At 41.2% G+C, this 22,527-nt stretch overlaps 2 long non-coding RNA genes across 2 annotated transcripts; one reads left to right on the plus strand and one right to left on the minus strand.

Moving 5' to 3' along the window:
- Positions 1-1,260: 1,260 nt before the first annotated feature.
- On the minus strand, positions 1,261-14,565 carry LOC111249570 (uncharacterized). The gene is made up of 4 exons (XR_002672978.2): positions 14,434-14,565; positions 6,019-6,190; positions 3,967-4,330; positions 1,261-2,108 (listed from the first exon to the last, which is right to left on the minus strand). It is a non-coding gene; the product is annotated as an uncharacterized LOC111249570 (long non-coding RNA).
- On the plus strand, positions 14,565-21,779 carry LOC147756072 (uncharacterized). The gene is made up of 3 exons (XR_015326464.1): positions 14,565-14,846; positions 20,911-21,042; positions 21,253-21,779. It is a non-coding gene; the product is annotated as an uncharacterized LOC147756072 (long non-coding RNA).
- Positions 21,780-22,527: the final 748 nt, after the last annotated feature.

The raw sequence follows: 22,527 nt of genomic DNA on the forward strand, positions 1-22,527 counted from the left end.
TTGCGGGCATTGCATTTAAGTGGTTCGTAGCCGCTTAAATCGTACAAACAAGAGAGAAAAGTCTTAAAAAATTTGAAACCCAATCGTACTGCGTCAACTTTACCTATAATGGCGGTTACAGACATTAAAGTAGAATCTCAAGAAATAAAGTAAAAATAGTCTGTAAAAAATGTCCGAGTGTGCCACCGGGCGTCTCACCGGTCACCGGTAGGGTTAGGTCTTGCTTTCGTCTCTGAGACACCATTTGAGAAAAAATGTTTAAAAAGACTCACATATGCTGGAGCCAAATGCTTTTTAGATGCAGTAGAAAATGTCTGATAACTAGTACGCGTCTATTATTTCGAAGAATGTTCGTTATATATATATATATATAGTTAGACAACAGTACTTAGCTCAGAGTTTTTCACTGTTAAATGTAGAGGAACTTACAAGCTTACATCTCAGGGCAGTAATAGGTAGCTACAAGAGGCCACTAAAACACGCTTGAGTTGCAGAGTAACTTTAATTAACCTAAACTAAAGGAGAGAGAACAAGCGTGCTCGTTCGAGTTAATTGTTTATGTCTACTTGAGTAGTAAAACTTTTGTGTTCTTAATCTAGCTGATCGCTTCGACCGCTTCATTTAAAGTGATCACAAGTTAATTAGGCATAATTAATGGAAGCAAGAAGTATATAGATATATCGCTGCTTATATAGTAATCAAAGTAATAAAATAAATATACAGTATATTTTTGTGCGCTTGATACCAAATAATATTTAAGGCATCAGTAGGATTACTCGAGTAACTGTACACGTGTGACCGGTACCTTTTTACTTTGAACTTACTGTTCATACAAAATAACAACATTTCCAGTTCCAGCTATAAAAAAAATGCTTTTCGCAGGAGATCGTCTGATTCCAGACTCTGTGAATTATCACGGTGCAGCACTACCATGCTCGCTTACTAAACTAAAAGACATGTAAGATGATCTAGATTCGAAACATGGTGCAGACTTCATTAGGTGCTAGGGATCAGTCATCTAGAATAACATCGTTACATCCACTCCAATCGAGCACAGGGTGACAGGCTTAAGTCCATTGAGTGTATTTCAAGAGCGGAGTAATAAATTTAGACAAGTGTAACTACGAATAGTATTTTGCTCAATAGCTCCTTACCACCCGGGTTCTATGTTAATTAATAAATTGTATTTTAACGAGTGTGCTTGATTTGGCTTTATTTCCACAAATATCTTCTCTATCCCTGCAACTCGTTCTTGCACATCAAATCTTCCATACCCCATCCCAATATATCGTCGCTTTGGTCGATGTTTTCTTCACATCGCAATTCTTTCCGTCAGCCTTCGCAAACTATTTCTTGCGGTGCACCCAAATCGTCGTCTGCGCCTCGCCACAACGACCGCATTTTGCCTTTACGATGCTTGGTGCACAACCCCATTTCCACCGCCGATCTTTCCTAACCCGATTTCCCTCACCCAACAGTCTCTCGAATGCTACTGCAAAATGCACTTAGGAGAAGCCACTGCCGACGTCAGCCTCACGCCCCCTCTCCGCCCTCTACGCTTTCTCCGAATATATCGCGGCCGCATATAGAGCCATCCCTATCGCTGTGAACCTCCCGTAGAACCAAGACCTCTCCACTTTCTCTCTTTTTTTTTTTCTTTATATCTCGTTTTTTTTTCTAGGTACAACTCGCAGTTATTTCCCTGGCTATGCGTTTATATGTATAGGAGAAGTAGGCAGATCTATCTGTGTTAGAACCGCTGAAGCGATTCCCCGCCAGCTTTGGTTCACACTCTGCTTCGTGTCTGCCTTGCGGGCCACTCGGCGACATTAAGTTTTGAGAAAGAACAATTTTTCAGGGTTTTTTTTTCTAACAAACGTCGTCAGAAGATTGATGGTTGCTTTGATCACTGCGATTTTGATAATGCAACGAACGCTGGCTACTTTGATAAATTATTTAGGAACGCTCTTTCGTGTTTGGCTCAGGCGGTGCTAGCGTTAACAGCGCGGGTTCGAGTGTCCAGCATACGGAAATTACGTTTCCACAGTCGGCACCGGAGTAGGGTACAGCCGTCGCCGAGGTAATCGCATGCCACCGGTCAAAGTCCACTTTTCCAAAGCCATTCGACCCATTTGAGAACAAAACGGACAGAAAAAAATATAACATTAAAATACGTGGGGCAGCGAAAGAAAGTTAAGGTACGTAAAGAAACTGTATGTGTATGTACGCTGCGGCTTCAAATTTTCCTAGTCGGAATGGTTGCCTTGTCTCGTGATTATTTATTTTAACCTAACGGGTTCAATTCTAATCCTATATCTGTACCATTGTGCCTGTTTTTCGGGACAAATGACAGAACGAATGAAACGTAGATCAATAACAAGCAGTCCTACATCACAATCTACAATACATTTATTCGTTTTAATAGTAGTTTAACATATGGGGTCGATTAAGCAACTACTATTATAAATGAATGAGGATGCCGTGTACATTATCAGTGTACACGGCAAGCCCCAAAATGGCGAGTCAAGTAACTACAGTGGATATATTAAGTCCGGCAAAGATTAACCTTTTTCATGGAGTACAGCTCATCCAGGAACATCCCTCTACTCAGTGAGTTGACAGAAAATTCGCTACCATCTTCCGTCCATTATCTTGTGTTTCTGTTGAAAGTATTAATGGATAACCCACTATTTTGCGCTCATTTCAGGTGTAATAAAGCGGGTAGCCGACTGTCACTGGTAAATGTATCCGCAAAGTTTCAACATTCACTTTAAGAACATAAATAGATTCTATGCACGATCCATTAATAGGCAGTGACCGAAAAGGTGCTGAAGTTCCCGTAAATATAACTTGGTCCATTGTGCGACGACCTGCCTACTTTCGAATTCTTTACTCTTTCCAAATTTCGCTAGAATCTATGTTTTAGGCAATATGCATGATCTTTGCATATTCGTTAATTTAAAAAGCTTAAGTTGACCAAATGAGTGAATCGACGGTGAAAATAAAATGCTGTTGAACAAGCCAACAAAATGCAAGATGTCGAACAGGCCTTGTGGACGTGTATGCTGACCTAAAAGCCGTCACGCTTTGCTAAATTTATCAAAAATTGCCCAACCAAACTTAAAACACTGACCTAAAAGAACGATAATTATTTGCACAAGAAACATAGGAATGGTAACGAGAGAAAGGCTTTCCGCATCTTTCGAATTGATAAAATAACGCCATATATATGTCTTCGTTTGAACTAGGTACATTAAGCTAAGCCTGGGCACTAATGATGTCTTACAGCTGCCTGATGCAAGCCTGCAACGATCGAACGTCATCGCGTGCTCGTCGCAGAGCTGTGAGTCCGTACATGATACGAAAAACATCTCTACGGTGCAACAGGCATGCCCCATTTTTCATGGAAACGTTTACTAACTATTTTAAAATTTTCGCTGAATCTGTCTGATTGAAGAAAGCAAAGGTACGAGACCGCGGAAAGTAATTATACTGGAAAAATATGCACCATAATTATGAGATATTTAGCTGGGAAATTTGGTGTCAGTCTAACAATGTCTTGGAAGTTATGTAACCATTATTATATCTTTTGTGTACGTATCCACACCATCAGTATATAAAAAAAGGCGTGCAAAACAGCTTAGCGTTCCCATTAACTTGATCCTCTTAACGGACACTTCGTTAACGCATGATCTGCCCTCTGTTGCCTTCCAATGGCAACGATATGGCTTTCTGTTGATTTACAGCAGGCCGCACTGCAAGCGGCGTTCATATTCTAATAAAGAATTAATCAACATATTGCACCTTGAAATCGGCAAAATCGACTGTAGCAACACGCTATAAGTGAATTAAGGCAAAAGATGGCCTTTTCTCCTATTGAGAATCGATTATGGAACTATAATTTCAAGTAATTTTTAATCTGTCGTTAGTCAAATGGGGATTTAAAATGGCGTAACGTATATTTACTTGATTCTGTATTTTTTCATAGCCTTTAACGAACTCCAGCTCTCTAGCGGTTCGCGTCAAAAACCCGCTACCTGCGTTGTCCTGCTTTAAACCTTGATGTTCTCGTCCACTTGCGGGGTATCATTGGTACCATTGTGTTCCTCATGGTTAGAGTTCCGACCTAGTGACGCCGGCCTCAAATAGATCTTTCAGTTTTTCAGCTAAAGGGCGTGAACAAATTTCGAAGAACAAATATGGGGGCCCTTTCATGCACTGAGCAGTCTCACACCATCTCTCGGATAACTGTTTTTACATGCGTTACTCTCAAAACACGGTCTGCGTCAACTTTGTAGCCACGTCACTGACAGCCCCTTTGGTTAGCAGCCTTTAAAAGTTTAGCGATCAAATCACACTCTTTAAAGGAATTATCGCTTATCAAACAATAGCTACAAAATATGCCTACAAATAATCATGTGCAATCTTTTGATATAGCTCCATTCGAAATCCTACCTATTTTGTTAGTAGAAATCATATCTATATTGTACAAAGATTGCACCCATTCGAGTATATGCAATGTGTGTTATTTATAAACTATGTTAAAAAAAAAACCGAAAAAACTAATAGCGAGATAGATTCGATACTACATTCAATGCATATCGAAAGATTTTAACTATTCAATGATTTTTCTTTGTTTGCCGAACATTACAAAATGCAAAAACTGAAACCGATCAAGAAACTTGAGAGACACAAAAAGGCTCAAAACAACCAGCCATTAAGGCTCATCTGAACAGCCTAAACTGGCCGTCAATATTCTGCTCTCCGAAACTGTTGTTTGATTGTGTTTAAAAAAAAACAGATGTATCAAAAAGGCTTTTTATTTTCGAGCCATGCAAATCTTTATTGAAAGCCTTCCGGTTCGCCCCATAAAAGTTTTTTTTCCCACTTTCCAGAAGATGCGTGAAAAAGGAAAAAAACATAGGACATCGTTTTAAAGCAAAAAGAGGAAGATTTTAAAAAGGTAGTGGGAGTTTATTTAGCGCAAAAAGGTTAGATAATAGATGATCTTTGTTTAAATTCTGGAAATGCAGTGATGAAATGCGTCGGGCATGATGAATTTGTTATTTTACTTCGATTTAATACACACATTAGCGAATTAACACCTGCCCACTGCGATGGGCAGCCCATCACAACCTGTTTTAATTTTTAATATCTCACTGTATTGTACATGTGTATATGTATATATAGGATACGCTGAACAGTACGTGAATGGGGCAAACGTTTTAAGAACAGGGACTGGCATCTCAAAGACCAGCAACGAAGCGACCAAATGTCGGGACCCGAAAACTAAGAACGCATAGCCGCAACCGAAAAGGTTCCTCACGAAAGAAAATCTTTGAGTCTAAAGGCTTCGTCGGTCAAAACTGGTATGTCACATGCAGCGTCTTCTAGTGTTATGATCCAAATGCTGAAAATGCGGAACTGATTAAGAATTAGTAGCCAGAAAATTAACTCTAGGTCAGGTGGAAATGTGTGTGGTATAGTTTATGTGCAGTTTGCGCAACTTTAATTAACAAAAAGCCCGGCTGTATTTGCCCCGGCCCCGTTCTAAGCGAGGCATGCTTCAACCTCTATGGCGAGCCCAAAACAGACTAAACTAGAGGATGGCGTCGTTCTAGAGAGAGAAATCGAGTTTGGTAGCGGTCTTCGAACGTTAAATAAGCCTAGTGTCATCTATATATAGGTATCATATAAGGTACTAGTCAAAAACGAAACAATCTACAGGTACCCCAAGTTTCTCAAAAGGCTCATGGACCCTTGACGCGGCAATCGAAAGCAAGTAGTCTGGTTACTCGACGACAATGTCAGATTCCATATGCCATGCCCTAATTACCTTCTGGATTAAGCCAAGGAATATTTAGCGTCAGCTCCAACTGTTTTACCTTTCTAATTTCAGTTGGTCTGATCACAGGGATTTTTATACCTTAAAAAGAGAAACAGATGGGCAAACACATCTCACTATTGGTTTTTTTCGAGTAACTGTAAATAAAAAAAATATATATGCGAACGCCTTACCGTTGAAACGCGTGAAGGTCTACGCTCGAATCCGGATACATATACACTTTATCGTGTGCTAGGAGCCAGCCGTATAGTGAAACGTCTGACGGCGGTGCCAAACATAAAACTCAAGACATTTTGTCTTGTCTGAGATTACGCTTTTGTTATGTGGCAGGGTAGGTGTATGACGCTGTTACAGAAGTAAAAAAACAAAAATTATAACGGTAGAAACTTCACCAACGCATGAATGCGTATATAATGGCAATTGCCACATTGGCGCTTTGTTACTAAATAACAATTTAGTCACAGGCACATAAACCCGAAAATGGAGTCGTGTATACTGTTAAGGCAGTAAAACTACTCCTGCTCTTAGATATTTCCTATGGCATCACCCGATGAGAGCATGTTGCCATTAAAACAAGAAGCACCAGATACGCTTTTACGATACGAGCAAGCCTGAACAGTCGGATCATTTTCGGGGCCCAACGTAGAAATGGCTTGACCCCTTTTCGAAGCACACGTTTGTCATGCGTGTAATCATTTGTTTGATCGGGTTGATCACGTGCTAGTTTTTAGCGATGTCATAATCCCGAACTTCATTTATTTTTCAAGATCTACTCATCATTGCTGGGTACTAGCTTACACTCCTTTTGACATCGTGATATTATCTTTAGATAGATTTCGTCTGAATCTCAACGAGTTGTCGATGCATACCACCAAAGAAATGGTAATAAAATTTTTTTCTAAATCCTATGCTTTGTCGAATTGTTGTGAATTCAATATGCAGTTATTATATAGCTGCAGAAAAAATAACCAAAAATACACCATGAAAGGCAAGTTCTACTTCCCAATAGTTCCCAGAATAATCCCAAAAGTTCGCCAGTATCACACCCTCCACATCGACACAGTAGTGCCAGGTTCGTATGCTTGGCACAACAGGTTTGTTCATCCAAAAGCTTCAACATACTTAATAAGGAAACGGACGCTTAGAGGTCTTTCGAAAACTCTATCAAAATTTACATCTCTTTTTTCCTTCCATCGCTTTTACTTCCTCCGCTTTTATCGTCCCTGTTTTCGAGCAGGGAAAGCAGCAGCGGCGTAAAAGCAAATCGTAGATGCGATCATCTAATTCGTCGTGGACAGTACGGTACAAAACCGGGCCCTCGATCATCAGTCGGAGGCAAGTCTTCATGTTATGTCCTCCCGCAGGCCACTCGAGTTTGCCGAAACAAGGAAAGCCTGCGGGCACCTCCGGTAAAATTGACCTTGTCCATCAAGCCGCCAAAGAGCCAGTCAGAGAAGCTGTTCCCACCGATCGAATAAGATCTCATCCGGCTTCCCCTCGTTAGTCAGACTCTGTTATTGAGGAGGAACGAGGAGGTCTGAGTGGCACGTTAGGAGGAAAACATGGATAAGCGCGTAATATTTAGTAGGGGTTTCGAAAAAGGGCGAGAGAGGCAGGCTTGACGCTGTCGTGAGCCCAGGCACGTAACTGAGTCATTGGGCGAGCAGCAGTATTGGACGTACTTCGTTTATCCTCGTTTGCCTCGTCATTTCAACCTTTGCTTTCTTTTTCGTGCCTTCTCTCTGTCAGCAATGGGCTCTTGAGGCCGTTGATTGACCGAAAGCGACCATGATGAGGGAACCAACTAGCGCTTTTAGCGCTTTCTCTGCAGTCGGTCGTCGCTGGGTTGGCGGGTCCTTCGATCGTGTCTATGTTGGACTTGGGGCTTTCTGCCCCCTAGTTGCCTGCTGCTCTCTCTTCTGTCGTTTTAGGAATCCAGTTGTGCTGACCGGATGGTCTAACATGTAATGGCTTTTTCGCCGTCTAACATTCCATTTGGCTTAGAGATCTCCCGCGCTCTCATATCAGATCTTTCGCTCTCTCCTCTGCTAATCTGACTGCTTTTCCTTCCTTGGCCTTTCTTCGCCGTTCTCCCCTGCTACAAAAATATGCCCGAACACAAACGTGGCTGACTTAGCCTCTTAAGTCTATATGTTACAAACAAAAAAAACAGGACCAGTCAATTAAAAAAGTGATCGAGAAGTTACTTGACATAGACACTAGACATGTACGTAACCTTTTATACCTATCTATGTAGGGTCGGTATGTAAGATACCTATAGTCTTAAACGCGTCAGTGCTTCATACTATAGTACAGGCCCCGCGTTTACGCAATTCCTCTAACGCTTTTATCGGTAATCTGTCTTTTAGTAGGTATTAGTAGTTAGTGTAACAAACCTCGTATCATATGATCCTCCTGCCTGCTTCCAATTGTTTTCTATAAGCCGCTTATGCAACTATTGATAAGCACTTAGAATACTTCAAATCGAGAAATTTACTTTTACAACTCTTTGTAAAAATTCTGGATAAAAAAATATTCTGGATAGATATGTTGACTGCGAGTGAATGTGAAGGGGTGACAAGAACTACAGTAGAACAGAACGATGACCATCTTTCGGTTTGAAGGAAACTATCTACTTTTATTTTATTGCAGGAAAATTTAAAATTACTAGTTATTATATTAGGTTACTTAACGAAATAGGATTTTCTGATGATTTCAAAATGATATGAACAGGTTCGTTTTATCTGTTTTTTTCTGTAAGGTAACAAGGTGATAGTACAATACAGTAAGGTAGTTGACTCGAATAATTCAGTGGATTTGCTGAAAGAACGTGAGGGAGGAACCTGAACAAAACAGTGCCAAGCGTAAGCCTAAACAAATCTAACAGAGTAAAAGGGCGTAACATTAGTAATAAACTTAAATTGTGCGCGCGGAAAAACAGCGGAGGAAGGTTTGGTACACTGGCTTAACGGTGTTTATCACAGAAGTCTGCGAAATCACAAATTTGGAATCAAGAAAGATCGCATGCATACGTTACAACTGTGTAAGTAATCAATACATGCTGTAAAACAGCAAATAACAAACCATAACAATATGCGTCTTTTTATTTCCTCAACTGTAATACCTAACATGACGCATAAATAATGGATCTGTCAGCCAAAAATAGCGGAGCTGCTGCTATCGAGGAACAAGAATTGATAATGAGTCCTTGGCGTGCTGTTGCGGAGCCTTTGTCAGCAGCCGTCCTTAATAAGAATTTAGCCATATTTACGTAACTTTAGCCATGAGTTCTATCAAAATGTACATTTGGACTCTGGCATTAAAACCATTTGTAGACTATCCAGTTGGAACATCACATTGTCTCAAACAAACACAAAAACTTGATAAGCCTATAAATAAGGGTCTTTTTCGACTGTTACGTGTGGCTACTTTCCACGTCCTCGTAGACCTTCTATTTGTAGCCTTTTACAGGGAAAAATCTACTTTCTTTTACCACTTGCGCTACTAAGCCAATGAATGGAAGGAAACCCATTATTATCCCTGTTTTGAATACAAGTAAGAGAAGAACGGCGATAATTTTAGTTGTTTGCAAGTCATTTGATGTTCCATTATTCCTTCTTCGTTTGTTCAACTGCTCCAAGAATAACTTGTTAATGTCATCCAGTAAAGTTTTTCTTCATTGCGCGTTAGCACGGAAAGGAAGGCTGTGTTTTAAAAGATAGCGTCAAGTGAGGACTTTCTGTTTTAGCTGGCAAAAACTTCTGTTCTGTGTTGTTTGTTTGATCACGGTCTGTCGTTCGACTGTCGCCTCCTTCCGCTGTCATCGCAAAGGCTAGCCACTCATTCAGGGTATGTCAACACACAGCAAAAAAATAAGGGAAAAAATGGTTAGGCAAGAGATGGAACGTTCCACGTGGGACAGGATCTTGGCTTTTTTACTTTATGAATGGAAGCGGCCACACTTCGTTTGGCCGCAGACGCTAAACAGCCATGGGTGTACAAGGACTTTGCTTCCTAGGGTAGACGTCTAGTCTTGACGTTGAAACGGCATAAAACCGCCGGGCCTTTTGAGTCACAAATTGTGTCGTTCTTTCATACTATACCGCCAGTGCCGACGCATTCGCTACCATGATCTATCAACATATTTTTATTGTATTCTATTCTGCCCGTTTACGCTTTGCGTACAGAATCAGAGCTAGCCTACGTTAAGGTTGAACCACACGCGTTTTGCCGGGGTTTCAACAACGTCCGAGGAACTAACGCTTCTATGACCTAATAGCCGGGGCCTGGCCGTAGAGGGGAAAACGCAACTATCCACACACAGGCACCGCCATTACGGGCTATTTGACTGTGGTAGTTGGCCGTTCTCAAAATTATATGACTCTCACGCATATTTTCACTGGCTACATCCCAACAACAAGACGCGGCCAGCAGAGAGAAACGAGTAAAACGAGAAATAACATAACGAGAGGCAGCACAATGCATAGGTGAACCCAAATTCGCCATGGTAGAATTCCTTAACATATTGTTAGCCACGTAACCACGACGATTTTCGGTCTGCGTTGTCTGCCCGTATCGGCTGTAAAAGGAAATCATTTTTGAGGGACACACAGTTGCCCAACCATATATGTCATACATGATGCATTTGCCATCTAAAAAAATTTGTCAGTGTGTAGCTAACAGACGGCTGCTATGTTTAGGGAAGAATTGCCTAAATATAGAGCAACGCCTGTGTGGTGTCCGCAGACGGAGAACAGCCCTATACGTAAAAATCACTATATCAACAGATCAGTTAAAACTCGTACGATAACACGAGTTCCAGATTGAATCAAAACTAGGGAAAATTAGGACATGTCAACAAAGTTATTTTAACGCTTACCCATTGGAACAATTCAATGCTACGTATGACCTTAATAAAGCGTTTTGACCAGGTATGACGTATTCTATTAAAGTCTGTCTAGAGGTATAAACGATAGCATACGTAGGGCTTAGGCGCAGTGCTTACTATTGATGATTTTAGGAACTCGTTGCAAAGGATTTTTGGCATATGTGGGATTCGATTTGAAAACAGTCGCCAGTGTTAAAGTTAAAGCAATTGAATTTTGGGTACAGAGTTTTCGAAATAAATTCGGATACACTTTTCAAGGGCTGTCGTTGAGCAAACAAGAGTCCATGCGCTGAAAAGCCAGTCTCGCTTAAAGCAAAACCGTAAACTTATTACGGTATATTATATAAAGGAACTCACAAAACTCAATATTATCAATCTTAACTTGGAATTAGGTAAGAGTCGCTGTGATGATGCAGTGGTGATGGATTTGGCTTTTACGCACAAAGACACTTAATATGGTAGTCCAGCTATAAAACAGTTTGAAACAACGCTTCACGACAGAATCGGATGTAAACATTTGTTTTGGGACATGTAAATGAATATAAGACATAACAATTAGATTCTACGAACCTTAGAAAGGTGTTAAGCACTTATTTTACTTAGCACAAGTTATTCGGCCAAACAAATACAGGCCCAAAGGAACAGGAGCTTATTTTCTTATAGTATTCGGGTACAAACTTGTTCTTTGCAAGGCTGATTATTGCTTGCAATTCTTGCTGTCCTAGTTTTATAGCGTGCTGAATACTCTACGTCGCGGGACAGCCCTGTGTACCGTGTTCGGAACAGGCTAGCTCCTATTCAAGAAGTTTTGCAATGACAACGTATACTTTGAAGAAAGATACAGCCGACAGTGGATATGCGCACCGCACCCCCTAACAACCCCAACGAATTTTCCTCCAACAGATGCATGTGGCATGTAAGGCTGCAGCTCTTGCCGCGATGAATATAGCTCACGCTGCAGATACGTGAAATGTGTAACAATGGAGATTCTACTTGAGTGGATAGCGAGAAATGTAAAAAAGGGATGGTGGACAGACCCGGGTGGCAATGCAAGGACGCCTTGCTTAAACCGTTGCCCCGTGCTGGTTAACTGGGACCCAGGTAGAGAGCATAACCCGTAGAAATTTTTCGAAGAAGACAGATAGTAGGAGATTGACGTGGTAAAGTAGTAATCTTTGGCTAAGCAGTTTAGGCATGTGTTCAGATCCGCGTGCAGTGGAATAATTTCAGGTGTTCCTCTCTACCATCTGGCTTGGGCTCGTGTCTCGCTGGTTTGCGAAGTTGGACTGCCTCAGAAAAGCGGACGCGGACCAAGTAGGATAGTGTAGCAATTGAGACCTTGATAACGGCTGAGGTGAAGATCTAGTGAAGTGAGGAGGCACTGACATTGAGCCGAAACACTAAAACAGCTTCCTTCGTAGATAAGTAACTGCTGCTGCTGCTGCTACAACTATTACTACAAGGTAGAGAAACTCATCAAGAGTTGCTAGCTAATAACAGTCCCTTGGTCGAGCTGGCCGCATGTAAAGGGTGTGCACAATCCGATGGCCTTTTGGTGCTTTCTTGTGTGCGTTGCCGACACTGCGCGTACCCATTTACTTCGGCGTTGTTGTATTACTAGAACCTTTTGATTTTTGCTTGCTGCAAGGCTGTCTGTCCGAAAGCACACTGAGGTTCTCAAGGAAAAAAAACAAGAGATCGTTGTTACGCCAAAAAGCAAAAAAAAGACTGCGTTTGCGCTTTGTACTAACGGACAATTTGTTTGTTGTTTAACGAAAACGAAAGTTCTATAGAGATACACTAGTCCAGTAATTCGAATATCCTTATATTCTACGCTTCAGACACAAATCACATTCATCCCTATACAGGTGTGATTCCGTCAATTACGCAAAATCTAAGTGAGCAGTGACATTCTCTAACGTTTCCATCTTACTTGACATTTATACCTGTATCCGGTTGCTGGATTCGCAAAAAAATGCTATCGGAGTAAACTACGTGCATACATTAGGGTGGGAAAAACGGAACGGAGAAAATACAACTTCGAAATGTATCCCGTATTTATCTTTCTGATCGTACACAGGATAATACAGATAATAGACCATGCGCAGAGCCATTCTACTGGCATATAAGTAGACGGAGTCAATGAAAGCGATATTAACGGGGCTATTGTTTTGAGACCGACACATGTGATATTAAATCCTATTCTACATTTTTATCGTATACATACGACACATAAGACTACTTAGTAAAATATAATTTTAAATATGTACAACGTATCAAGTATACATATGACACGCAATATCAGGCTCGAAGGAAGGACCATTGTAATTGACCGAAAACCATACTGTAAGTGCCCTGTCCATTCCCACTCTAGCTGCGCCCTTCGGTACGAACAAACTTGAACGTTGAAGGATTAATAATTACCGAGCAGATACAGTCCTGACTACTGGAGAAAGGCCGGCTGTCTGGACGGCAAGCGCAGCAGTGGCGACGCTGGCAGCGATTGTATGGGGACATAATCGTTAAAGGCCGATCTATCGCGGCGCTATGCCTTAATAGCTATTATATCAATTCGGTATAAAGATGCTTATCTGAAAGATCGATGAATCTCGCAAACGTCTCCGAAACGAACGTCGTCTACCCATCTTTACAGATGTTTTAGCGATTGTCTTTACATAAGCTATAAGTTAACCCTTGCCAGTCATGAAGCTTGTTGGCGGAAACGGGGCTTGAAATATAGTACGCACGCATCTTCTGATTGCGTTAATCGGCAAGGTTCTCCTTAGAGATTGACGAGCGTTACATGACGTCGCAAAGTTTACAGGGAAAGTCAACCTGAGCACAAAAACGAGGCTCATTGCCTAATTTGGAATTCTATCGAAAAACAAACACGCTCACTGATCTAAACACCGTCCGAAATAAACGAAACGGTTATGCCAGAGACAATGTACCAGCGAAGTTATTTGTAGCCCAATGAAAATTATGAAAGAAGGCTTCTTTCACATAGAATAGATTTGTAATGTTCCGCTTTAGAAAAAGACATCGCATTTGAAGTCAGATCGTTAATATTTTGTCAATAAAGGTATGGTTTGCTGCCTCAGAATGGTATACAATCACATTTTTTACGCTACCATTATTGCTAAATGGCCTAAGAGGGTAACCTAAGGCCAGGGTAAATAGCTTAAGGCACCAAAGGTACAAGGAACAAACGACCATCTTAGTCAGCTTAGCTTGAATACCATTTTAGCCCTACTCAGCTCCTATAAATGAGCGAGTTCTCGTCTTCCTAGGTTTACTTGACCTGAGACACAAAACTAGTTTTTGCGATGCAACCCCCGTTCTACATTGCTTGTTTGTCTTGAAGCTTTACTGAAAGATTACGTCCAGTACTGCTTAACCGCAGCTGTCTAATAATGCGGCATCCATGTTAGATTCCTCGGCAAAAAAAATAGAATATGGTCGCTTTTATTATTACTTATGCTAAGTATGTATATTTCACTCAAGGATGGCTTATAAAGCGTTCTACAATATCACTAATAAGTCACTTTATTTTTCGCGTAATACCCATCGCACGAGGCCTTCGTTTTGTGTTCGCCGCCACACTAAATGCACTCGTATTCAAGATTGAAAATGTGGGAGAAAAGGCTTGTGCGCCTATATCTGCTGCTGCCTGAAGCTCAAATATCCACTGAAAACTTACCACATTTAGTCCTGCAGATCGTTGTTTACCATGATCACGATATAGATCAGACAGCTTAATCAAATATATGGACCAGCTATTTTCTCGAGCAAGCTTTTCAAGTCGATCCAGCTATCGTCTTGTCGGTTATCGTATATAGGTAACAGTGAATTGGGTGATCGAGATATAATCTCAAGACGCTGGCTAAGGGCTTTTTGATTGGTGGGAAGAAAAGTGGGCCCGACTTATACCGTTTATAGACTTCTGCAACAAGCCAGCTATGTCTGTCTACTTGACGGGCATGTTCTTTGATTGATCCATTCGTTCACTGTGGCCTATATCTAGTAAAGTTCACGCGCTTGTTTACAATGTCTATCTCAATGTCTAGGCGCTTTGGATTAGGCTGGTGGAAAAGTGAAGTATACGCCTAGATGGTATGTATTGGCATCACTCACATACGGATTTCTTTGCCTTACAATGCTTGCTTGAAAATGCGCTAACCTAAACATGAATATATACCCTTAACGAAATTCTGCTGTGGTGAGTAGGTAACCCAATAAGAAGCTACAAATTGGGATTGTCGAGTATCATCTGTGATAAAAGGCGCTGTTTCATATTTAGGAAGAAGCAAAAATAAGCTTATAGTTTAGCCGACAGTAATTCACATCGAGAAACGATTTGCAAATTGTGGGTACTGCACAATTTATTACTCTACCATAATGGTGATGTAATAGTGGTCAGTGCTCAGGGGTCTACTTCAATTCGCGGTTTTATGGAGCGTTCTATTTAATTTTTGTTCTGCGTTGCCATGGCAAGCATCTTTGTAAATCACATATCTACCTAAACCGACTCTCGGGTTTAGACCAACATAGGTTTATCAGAATGAAATCAACCTGCATTCAAGTGCTAGGGGTAGCCCACGATTCAGTACACGCCAAAAACGATTACGCTGCACTCCAGCAGGGTGATTTTGATTCTTTCCATGCATTTTACAGTGAATCACGGCCTATTAAGCTTAAGGGTTTAGTTATGCATGTGCTCTTGGTATATAGGCCCCAGAACTATAAACTTATGTTGCCTTTCTCACGATTGGCTTATTCAAAGTGAAAATTCAGCACTCCCTGTTAGCCTCTGCAAAGCCTTCGTCCGGAGTCCCGAAACGCATTTCTCTTGGCCTCCTACACATTTTATTGGGTTTTCAAGCTCCTATTCGGAAACGTCCCTACCAGACTAAACGTAACACCAATGACCTTAAAACTTATTTCGAGATGAATAGGACAGCAGGTGTACTTACCGTCCCAGAGCCGGCTGTATAAGTTGCATCCTGGATGAAAAGACAAAATGATGTCATCTACGTCAAATAATACCATTGATTTTCTAGACGACGATCAGAAGCCGTGTGTACTGGATATAAACATTTATTTATTATCAAGTTGAGAGCTCTGTTAAATGTTTAAAAGCTGCATCATGACTATGCAATTTTACTCTGAACTCTTATTTTATATATATATATATAGATTTTTAGGTTTTACTTGAACCTTTATCACGCCTTGCTTATTCCTGAATGTTACATTGCTCAGAAGACCGGCCCCATTTCATCATAAGAACAGCTTACAAGGTGTTCATGATAACTTTCTATCGTGGAAATATGGTCTTCTGTAAATCTATTGAACTGCAAAACATTGCATCTCTTCACGAACCAATAGTCTGCGAATGCTCCGCAAACTGCGCAAACATAACTTTCTTAGTAGCTTCTCTGAAATTTATTTTGCCTTAACTTTTAGTTGTTTTAGAAGAAGCCACTCATAACATTGTTAACAAAATGGTTTCCTGGGTTCCTGGAGTGACAAGATTATGGCCGCCCTTATATTCTAACCAGTATGCAAACCCCTTGAATGAAAGAGACCTTCTCATGTTGGTAGTTATACAGAATAAACTTCTGTGATTGTTTTAAATGTTTTGCATTTTACGTACAGACGGCATATTCCCTGCACGAAACCTGATTACGCCCAGCCTTGAACCTAGACCATTTCACATGTCCTCAAGTTTGATAGGAAAATGCGATAGTGCTGCGTCATCTTTATATTATTACAGATTGCTTTATAAAATACCAGTCATCGTGAAGTAAGACGTTTCAGTATACGGACCTTTACGGGTCATCATTTTTACGCGCTCTTTAAAAGATAACCGTCTACGTCGCCCATTTATGTACATATATCAGCTAATTACCCGCAATTCGCGGTGTGAAATACCACTTCCGCGGTATATACGCTACCCAAGCGATTACGGCCATATAGTCTACAAGTATAGTATCATTTGCTAGATCTATTCGTTGCACGCCATGAAGTAGCACGCATAAGGAAGAGAGACAACTATAGTAGACAATGGCAAAAAGCAGGGGGCATGTATTTTGAAACAGTACAGTATTCAACTATTGAAAGCACGAAGATGGAAGGGTTAATTGTGTTACCACTACAGGGTAGCCCCAACGCATTCGGAATCCGTCATATACACTTTCGAGCGCCGTGCATCGGCGCGCCTATACGGAACAAACAATACGGTTCTATCTGTTTTCTCTGGGGATTTTTACTGCTGGAGAAGGCCACTCAACCTCGAAGACATCTATCGGAGATGTATGCCAGTGGCTGTCCCTGAGAAAGCCTGTCACTTCCTGTTCCGTTGTTCAGCTTAGCACACGTCACGGAAGCTTTTTTCGCCGGCCAGTGTTGAACGCCGCACAAAACTACCTCATAGTATGGTGAGGTAGCGTGATGGTACGTCGGAACATTCTCAACCGCGCAAAAGAACCCGAGGCCCGGTTCGCAACGACATAAAAGTTCAACAGCAGTGGATGAAGAAAGGTTTATGGAGCACGAGCACACGCTGACATCGACAGACAGTCGTATGAAACGAACATAACCCTCTATCACAAGTCACCATTATCAAAATTTTTCCTCAAGTGGTACAGCGCGACCTGCAGCAACTATATTTTTGAATCCATTTGTTTGCGTTAAGAGAAGTCGCGCCGCTCTCTACTATCCGCTTTCAAGCGAGCTCCTTGATCTCGCCTGTCATCGTTGTTGGCGACCCAATCTTCGTTCAACCGTACTCGCTAACCTTCTCAGGCGACGTCCATTCGACACCAGCACGCCACATCAAACCTTGAAATCCTTTACTAAAATGATATTGTGAATCGATCAGTTTGAGCTCTCGGTTTGGAGCCGTTTGCGACGAAAATACCACTCGGGCGAAGAACATCAACACCGATTCGAATGGCATAGCGAGGTTTCGGAAGACTTCATGCCGTGTGACAGGAACGTTACGACTTGAAGGAAAAACGAACGAGTTGAAATAATCAATCATCATACAACCCAATTGTAAAGGATCGTTTGATCTTGCTGCATTTGATCTGTATATTCTTTTAGGTTTAGGCCAAATCGCCGTCGTCGTTGTTGTAAAAGAAAACTACGGCCTGCTAAGTCCATTCTGTCGGCTATTCGTTTCCACGTTCACCGTCAGATGAAGAGATTGATACTATCAAACCCGTAGTTGTTCGGATGCGTCCGATTCCTGCAGATTTGCTGCGCATGATAAATGTTACTACAACCGTTCTTTTACTATATTCGGTTTCGTATGAATTGAACTGAAAATTCTAGGTTTTTTTTTTTTTTTTTTTTTTTTAGATAACTTGAGGCAAGAGTTTGATTATTTTGTCTTCGCATATGAATAACTTGAACATAGCAAAACTTTTTTTTGATAGCTCAACTTGTCTCTAACGGTTAACTTGAAACCGAATCGTTTAAGCTTTTCATATCAAACACGGCGACTATGAACGAATGCCCTTGATTCTTACCCCACACCTGATGATACTGCTGAATATACTGTGCAAGAAAACGCTGCATTTGTATATATATACACTTCGTCATACATAGATCTTCTGCTACCTCTTAATTATACACACTCAAACAAGTAGTGACTTAAATAAATATTAGTAATCATGCAACGTGAGGTGTGACGTCTTCGACGGTAAACGACTACTCATATATGATGTATTATAAAACGTTGCGTAATTGCTATCATACGCAAGCTACATCGTTTACCAGTCACTTCTTGCTATTCAGCATGAATGGCTTAAATGGCAGCAGAGATAATTGGCTTCTCCTCTTCCCCTTTGTTCATACTTGATTCCAGAATAGGCCGCCGATATTTGCTTATTCATAGAAGATCGGGCCGATGTGAGACAGGGAACGAACGAAACAAACGGACAGATTGTGGGCATTGTCTGCGAGCCATTCAAGTTCAATAGTAACATCAAACGTAAAGCTCGAACGTAAAACGTAGGACTATCTCCTACGTTTTACGTTCGAGTTTTGCCCGCTGACTTGCACATAACTTTACCGCACATAAGACTGCGCGATAGGTCGGCGTCGGTCCGCCTATCATCGTGGAAGGTCAGCTTGGCATTCTGCCTAGGGTAGTGTCCAAGGGTTAGGGAGTTAGGACCGTAAATAACTTCAGGCATTGGCATTATACGACTACACAGATGCTACGGCCAGCCAGACACGTTAGCATATTCTAGTTATGTCATCGTATATCTGATATATTTAGATGAAGCACTAAATACTGAAGCGTTGATCTAATGTAGTTATATTGTTTTAACAGCTCATGTTCACTATAACAGGTTGTTTTAGCTACACATGTTAAATCGACTTAACAGATTCGATAGATGCGTTAGACTTTTTGTACTTAATTCATATAATAATAATAACGTATATGTTGCTTCTGAGGGTGGTAAATTATCACAGAATATTCCTCGTCCTAGAACCTCGTCATCGTCTTGTCCAAATTTCCGACGACGTCTCTTATCAAAACATTGGTCCATCTAGGCTTTATTGTCGCACTTAAATGGACAATGAATTTATTGGGAAAAAGCACGGGTTCGTCGATCAACCATTTTTTTTCAAATTTTTTTTTAATCCTTCCTTACTACAATAGGAACGCCATTGAGCTTTTAGGCAGAATTCGTTGTGTTTTGGCTATGGTTTCGATCGGATCACGATAATCACCTCGATGAGCAAAATACGTTTGCCACGTATTATGCCACACCCTTAGAAGCGGCCCTGCTTAAAATAGCATACAATTAATGCTGAATCAGACAATTGAGCTTACTTTTCAGTTCTACTTAAGCTTACATGTTTCAAGTCTTATGTATAGTAGAGCCGTTAGCAATTCTACCAGGCGGTTGGGTAGCACCGCGATACGAAGTGTGCCCGCAGTAGGATTCCAACCCAGACTGCTACGTGTCTTTCAAGGTCAACAGGCCAATACGTCATCACCAGACCTAACCTTGGCGAAGATGGTTTATTAGTTCGAAGCGCAAGGTTCTTTCGAGTGGTGGGCCGATTATACATTCGGTTTGAAGCTAAAAACGATATTATCGGAAGAGTTCAGACTTCGACGGTTCCACAGAATAACTCCTGGTAATGACCATGACATAGCACACGTATTCGACGATTCATAATGCTACTGGACCTACCTCTTGCATACGCTAAGATCGACGAATTCGATCTAACGAAAGAATCTTCTAGTCTGGGTACAAAATCATTCCAGAGATAGGGCAATTACGGATATTGCATTTAAAAGACCTTTTCACAAGCTTGGTATAACAGTTCCCTTTTTCCATAAGTCAAACCACTGACAAGAACTTAACATTTCTTGACCTTATACACCCGACCTAATATAACGGCGAGAACGTTTACGAATGTTTCCTCCCAATTCTTTTTTATAAATCTTAGGAAACTTAATGTCTAATTAATGATCGCCAACGTGGTTGTGTGTTTTCACTAAAACAGAGAGCTCTTGTAGTGTTTTACACGATGCTTTTGACGGTAAGGCAGATCTTCTAGCCGGAAACAGTCTCCCGACTCGTGTTGGTTCGCTAATTTAGATAATAGCTTTTTCACCCCACCACTTGTCGATATGTAGTTCACGCACACGCGTAACTGCTACAACAGAGCTACCATTTCTTATTAAATTATTTTTGAACTACGCGTCGCTAACAGATAAAATTGGGGGGTAATATATCCCTTTCGCCTTCAGAAACTTGCGAGTGAAAGGCGGTTGAGTTTACTCCAGAAGGAATAAGTTCAGAAGGAAGAACATTTGTTAGTTACGAAAACCTGCGAATACATTAGGCAAGTGCAAAAGCAAGTAAATAGCGCAAATATGTCAAGATTGGAGTGTTGAATACCGGCGAGAAGGTAACTTGATGTCAGGACCGTAAGGATAAAAATGCATTGTTGCAATCGGGAAAATTATTCACAAAAGGAAAACTTAGAGTCTCATGGCTCTGTAAGCTAAAGCTGGTATTTTACATGTAACGTCTTACAGATTTATTACCCAAGTACCGAAAATGCCGAGCTGACTAAAACTCGGCTTTGCGAATTAACTTCAGATAAGCTAAGAATGCGTTTGGTGTCTTTCACGTGCAATTTTCAGAAGTTTAATTAACAAAAAACCTGCCTAGAGTACACGATCGCCATGGACCAGGCATGGTTCAATTTCTGTTGCCAGCTAGAGAGTAACCAGTGGGTCGCCCTCGAGGGAAATTGACTTCGGTGGCAGTTTCAAGTAAGTTTGGACGTAAAGTGATAATAGTGATAGCAGGAGCACCTGTTACTATAAGGTACTCATCGAAAATGAAGCAGTGAATGCGGCCCGCTTCAAGAGACTCATGTGTAGTTAGTACAGTCATCGTCTACATAATATCCTGAGTTATACATGTCTTCGCAAATGAAGCAGACATTTCACGAAGCATCCATGAATGCCTTGGTTTTTTAGGGTATGCCATCGCTATTTTAATTTTGAGGACGCACCGAAACACACAGAGGAAAGTTCCAGTAACGAAGCTTCGAAGTTCCAGTAACGAAAAAGAGACGACACGAATGTCACCCATCCAGCGTCCGTACCGCGACAAAGGGAAATATTCGTAGCGACTGTCGTGAAAGCGAAACGGATGATTCTTTTGAAGATTACCGGTTCACCATTTACAGCCTCAACTGTTCGCAAAGACGGAGGACACGGCAGCAGACGCAGAGCAGAGAAATGGATACGCTCTTCTTTACTATCATTTTTTCAGTCTCCTGTACTTACGCAGAATTGTTTTTCTAGACAATGTGGCTACCTCTTTCATTTCGTTGATAAAAATGAACAGTTAGTAATAACAATAATAGCACCCAGAAAGGCTAGCAGTCGAGAAAACTTGGCCCATAAAGGTTTCTCCATGTGGTATAGAGCTAGCTACAAGTATCAAGCACATGTATGCTTGTCGCCCCGAAATAAAACCAAAAAGAAGAACACCTCTCCATAGAAACTCCATGCTCGACTGACCTAATAGAAGTGCTCACTTGTTTTAACGATAATTAAACTGGGATATGAATGCTTAAAGCTTTTGTTGCTACTGCTCTATCAGAGGAAGGGGTACATAATCGGTTGGAAGCAGGTTGGAGCGGAATGAGGGCGGGAAATCGAACAACAGGGGCGTCGGCCGACATTTAAAGACGTGGCAGTACCTATCTGAATGTCGGCACTCTATCGGCGATCCTAGTGCCGATGGTGGCGGCAGACCCGTTCCTGTCCTGAAAGTAGACACGTAGCACCGCTGTTCGATATTCGGTAGAAAGTTCCAGCAGACGAATGCTACAGATTAAAAAAAAAAACAGGATTACAATCGAATGCATTCGATATTTGTAATTACATTGGCTGGACCGAGACTGAGAGCGGTGGCTGCATTGAATTAGCATAGGGTATGTATATGCGTACTGATATCTAATCTATGTCGAACCTAGGTTGATGAAAACTATTATTTCAACACATTACCATAGAACAGATGACGTCAGAGCTATGTTCCAGGATGGTGTGATTGATAGTTTTTATCGTTTGCAAAATAGACCTAAGATGCCATATCAAAATAGGTTGGTTGTTAACCGGACGCTGCCTATTATCAAGGATTTTTATACAGCTTATTGGCCTGAGGCCGAAAGCATAGTGCAGTTACCGCCGTATTATTGTGGTACGCAGGCCTAGTCCTTTTCTAAAGCATCCATTTTTATCACT

This window comes from Varroa destructor, unplaced genomic scaffold, assembly GCF_002443255.2.
Source record: "Varroa destructor unplaced genomic scaffold, Vdes_3.0 BEIS01000004.1, whole genome shotgun sequence".
NCBI classification, from domain to species: domain Eukaryota; kingdom Metazoa; phylum Arthropoda; class Arachnida; order Mesostigmata; family Varroidae; genus Varroa; species Varroa destructor.